At 39.5% G+C, this 5035-nt stretch overlaps 1 non-coding gene across 1 annotated transcript; it reads left to right on the top strand.

Annotated features, from left to right (window-relative positions):
• The first annotated feature begins 4299 nt into the window (after window positions 1-4299).
• LOC129243316 (U2 spliceosomal RNA) lies at window positions 4300-4493 on the top strand. Its single transcript, XR_008582291.1, has one exon. It is a non-coding gene; the product is annotated as a U2 spliceosomal RNA (small nuclear RNA).
• The last annotated feature ends 542 nt before the right edge of the window (window positions 4494-5035 follow it).

The raw sequence follows: 5035 nt of genomic DNA, 5'->3' as shown, positions 1-5035 counted from the left end.
TTTTTTGACTGATTTTTTGACTAGAACTTTCATTTTAACCATCAATCACTTACCGAATTCGTCTGATATGGCTCGCTGTGACTTCTACCTATTCGGAAAGTTGCATGTGGTCGTGAAAGGAAGATCCGTCATCCGATCAATGACCTGAGACACTCTTTCAAAAAGCTTTTAGGTCGCGCAAAATCGTGTATCGAGGCCAGAGGGGACTATTTTGAATAAATAATATCGAAGTTGTCAGAACAAAGCTGCTGTCATTTCTATTTTAGTTCAGTCTTGTTAATTTTGGATTTCAAATTTAATGAGGGAATTTATAATTTAATTGACGTAGAATTGATTGTTATCGTGTGAACTACGATCATTCCGAAAAAAGTAGTAAGAAATTGTTCGAACTTTTAAGGACAAAACGAGGATAAAAAAAGAGTTGTCATCTTTGAACGTCGACATTTTGTCAAATTTATGTTTTTTTAAAGATCATAGGCCACACGATAACGATATTCATACTGAACAAGAACTTTTTTGTCTTTTTACTTTCAGACACCTGTGAGTCCTGGAATACCATTCTTTGGTGGCTGACTACTTTTTGAACGAACCTTGTATGGCGAAAAGAAAATTTTTGTATTTTAACAATAGATCATAAAATAAAATTCTCAAAACAAAAATAAAAGATCGTTTTTGTGTCCGTTTTACACGTTTTTAAAGAAACACCCAAAAAAGAACATTTCAAATCAGGTGAGGGCCTTAAGTCATAGGGTTTTGTAGTTGGTTGGTGGGTTGATTTTTGTGGTAATTCTTCCAGAATTCAACTAGTGCTTCCGTACCATTTTGTTGCCCCATTTTATTGCCACTGCTACCAACTTGTTTAACGATTAATTACGGCATGACTATATTCAGTCTGTGCGGTTTAAGAACCTTATTAGGCTGTTGACGTCTAAGCCAGACAGTTGCTCGAGACTCTCGAACAGCGGTTTGCCCAGGGTTAACATTCTGTCCTCCCATAGGGCAGGGCATTCACAGAGCAAGTGGAAGATTGTTCCCTTTTTCTCCGGTTGTTTACATGGGTTACTATGACCGTATGAATTGTGAGGGATGCTCATTTTGACTGCTTGTTCTCCGACAGACCAAAAGCCAGTTATGACTACCGTTGGTCTCCCGTCGTTTCATGTTTAACAATATTGGCGATTGTTTGACGTTGTAGGTGGGCCATAACGTTCCGCTGATTTTGCGTTTCGTCTGGTCTCTCCATCTACAATCCGCGATATCGAAGAGAATGCTCTTGCAGAATCGATATTCACACCATACTTACAGTCAAGAGTACAATTTCCCTAAAATACCTTCGAATCGCGGATTGTAGATGGAGAGATCAGATTCATGGCAGATCCCCTTCTTTCCAGTTCATCTGCTTCTTTGTTACCTTGAATATTCCGATGTCCCGGCACCAAGGTTAGGGTAAGGTTTACTCTCAAGGTGGTGAGGCTATTTCTACTTTGTTCCACTACTTTAGAGGTTTTTGTAGGCAAACCCAGTGCCTGGATTGCAGCTTAGCTATCCGAAAGAATAGCGATATTGCCCTTAAAAGAGAAATTTGCGATTAGTAGCCTACAAGCTTCCCCAATTGCCAGTACTTCCGCTTGGAAGACACTACTGGTATTGGGGAGGCGCACTGATTTCTCAATTTTAAGTCTATGAGAGTATATACCAGCTCCACTGTAGTGTCGAAGTTGTTTAGTGAGAATCCCTTATTGTTGTTGGTTTTGTTGTAGTTTGAACCATATTTTTACAAAAAAACCATTGATTTAAGAAAGAAATAAATTGCCGAAATCTTGCAATAAGTCGCGCTGCAATTATTTTGAGCACAGGTGTATTTGTTTTAATATACATTATTTTCTAAAAAAAGGTCAGAGTGGCAGGAAACTGCGAATTCCTTAACTTTTGCTAGTATTTAAGCAATCTTAGTGAATATTCATAACGCCAGTTCTTTCTCAAAAGTGTTTCTAAGACGTAGATAAAGCTATTTAATGCATTTCTTGCAAGCGCAAGGAGCCTTGAAGCTTTTTAAATACCAGCTTTAAAGCAATCTTATGAACCCTGCTTGCGTTCGGTAATTAATTGTAGCAGCAACACTTGTCACGCGTCATACTTTCCTATGTTGGTGTATTTGTAATGTCTACCTCCCACTCACTTGACGGCAGTGTGTATGTAAGCTATCCACACACACACGCACGCCGCTTAACACACATGTTGAATAGTTCGAGCGGAAGACAAGTGAAAAACTTTCACACATGAAAAATTATGACGAAGAAACAAAAGCGAGCAGCTATGCGGCCACTGAAAGGGGTAAGCGTTCAAGCGCATAAAATAAATTGAAATTTTAAAGTATGAAATTAATTTTTTCACATCATAAGCGCAAGTCGAAGCAGAAAAACTTGTCATGCACGATGCACCCACACACACACACGTTTCAGTTATTTGTCACTTGTATGTATGGTATGTACGAGTAAAGGGTGTTTTTTATAGAGGTTAGGCTTTCAAGATGAAATAAAACGTATAGAATTTAATGTTATGGCCAAGAATTTAGCTTTATTATAAAGATAAGGGTTTGCCATTATGCCATTATGTTTTAAAAATGATTTCGGGCAAGTGGCCGCCGCGGCTGGCTCGAATAAATTCCAGCCGAGAGGCCCAATTTTCGACCACTTTTTGCAGCAATTGGCGCCGTATGTCAGCAATAACGCGCCGAATATTCTCTTCCAAGACGTCAATCGTCTCGGGCTTATCTGCGTAGGCAAGCGACATCACATAGTCCCACAAGAAATAGTCCAGCGGTGTTATATCGCACGATCTTGGAGGCCACGCCACAGGTCCACGGCGCGAGATAATCCGCTCACCAAAAGTTTCCTTCAATAAATCGATTGTTGCGTTGGCTGTATGGCATGTAGCGCCGTCTTGTTGGAACCAAAGGTCGTCCACATCAACATCGTCCAATTCAGGCACGAAAAAGTCATTAATCATGGCTCTATAGCGCTCTCCATTGACTGTAACATTATGGCCGGCTTCATTTTTAAAGAAATATGGACCAATGATTCCCTCTGCCCATAGAGCACACCAAACAGTGACTTTTTGAGGATGTAACGGCGTCTCAGCAATGGCTTGTGGATTATGTTCACTCCAAATGCGACAATTTTGCTTATTGACATACCCCAACCAAAAGTGAGCTTCATCGCTGAACAAAAACCATTATTTTCGAACCGCGCGAACCGAACCATTATTTTCGTAATAAATTTGCACGATTTGCGTTGTTCAGGTGTAAGTCTATTCATTATGAAATGGCAAACCAAACTGAGCATAAATCAAGTGACAGCTGTCAAAAAGACCATCTACAAAAAAAGTAGTGCCAACTTGAAAACCTAACCTCTAAAAAAAACACCCTTTATATGGGAGCACATAAGCTACAACAACGCCTTTGGCGTTGACACTTGCCTGGACACTTTATCGCACTCCTACTGGCTAAGTGCTAACCATTTGGCTGAATGCAAATGTCACTTCTCGTCTTACGCTTTTTAGACGCCGCGAGACTGTGCGCCACATTAGAAATGTGCAGAATGAAAGAACTCTTTGGTTATACAGCCAGCAATAGTCATTTGTCAAAAATTACCAAATGATGTCATCTGCATGCGTGCAAAGTGTTTGGCACTTGTTGGTTTCTTGCAGATGGATGAAGAGAGAGCCACGAAAAGAGCTACAGACATATAAATACGTGAGTCGGGAAAGGATAAGGTGGCTTTGTAGGAGTGAGTGAAACAATAATTTTGTATCTGTAGTGTGCCCAATGGCGGACACTTCGTCCTATCAGAGCTTGTGTGCCACCCTTTGAAGGAGTGAGTTCGTACAATAGTCATGTTAAGCAGCCGTAGATACAAAAATCTAGTGAGTGACTACTACTGGGCTGGTCCTGGTTGTGATACCCACAGTGGACTTGAAATACCAAGTGATGGATTTTTGAAGTGAAAACTTCTTTAGAATCGTTGGGAGTGATTTGAGGAAAAGTGAAACGAAAAAGCGACCCTCTTGGCTACGAAGCGTTATATTATATGTTGATATAAACGTAGCGACGAACTAAATAAAAATAACTTTTATTTTTTCTTGTGATTCGAACCAAGGATTTTGGATCAGAAGCTCACATTGCTAGTCGCTCGGCTACCGCGCCATGCTGTCGTCGCTGGCCTGAAAGTTATTTAGTTACGAAGCGTTATATTATATGTTGATATAAATAATTTTTGTGAGCGTGTAATTCTCAAAAGGTTTATTAGAAAATCTATTGACTAGGTAGTGTGGTATCTGTTCTTATCAGCTTAACATCTGATAGATCCTCCATCGGAGGACAACAAATGTTAAACTGATTTTTGGGAATGGGCGGAGTGTTTTAGGGGCTTGCTCCACCTCTGCCACGGGTTGGCCCGGTATTGCAGTACCGCCGGGATTTCGGCCTTGAATAAATACAAGAAGAAATATACTAATACATTTAGCTTTCGTGGGAAGAGCCAAAAATTTGTATATGAATACAAGTAGACGAAAATGGAAGAAATTTGTAAGTCTGTTTCTTCGGTCCGTTTTTTGACAACATCGAAACCAAAGCATTTGTATCATATTTTAGCTATCATAAGCCACTCGTATCATTTGTTGAAATTGAAAACATTGAGGATGAATAAAATAAAATGAAGAAAATAAAATATGAACTTTAGAGCAATATTATAATGAACCTATAATTATCCCGCTCCTAATGCTGCTTTCGTCTTATTCTTTCTCAGTTTGTCTTACGGAAGGTTTCACTTCTATCCCGTCTAACCGTTAGACTGGTATTTTTTTTTTTTTCAAAAACCTGTTTGCCCTTAGTGGATAAAGGTTTAAATCCGAGTGTATTTCTGATATGAAATCCGCATCTGTGTAAAGAATGGTCCAAATTTTTTTATGGGGGGAAAAAGATCCGACACCGTGCAAAAAAAAAAATCTAAAATCTATGAGGTTTTTGAGCCACTTC

Source organism: Anastrepha obliqua, chromosome 3 (genome assembly GCF_027943255.1).
Source record: "Anastrepha obliqua isolate idAnaObli1 chromosome 3, idAnaObli1_1.0, whole genome shotgun sequence".
Classification (NCBI taxonomy): Eukaryota; Metazoa; Arthropoda; class Insecta; order Diptera; family Tephritidae; genus Anastrepha; species Anastrepha obliqua.
The sequence above is the reverse complement of the archived record's forward strand: the minus strand, read 5'-3'. Positions and strand labels throughout refer to the sequence as shown.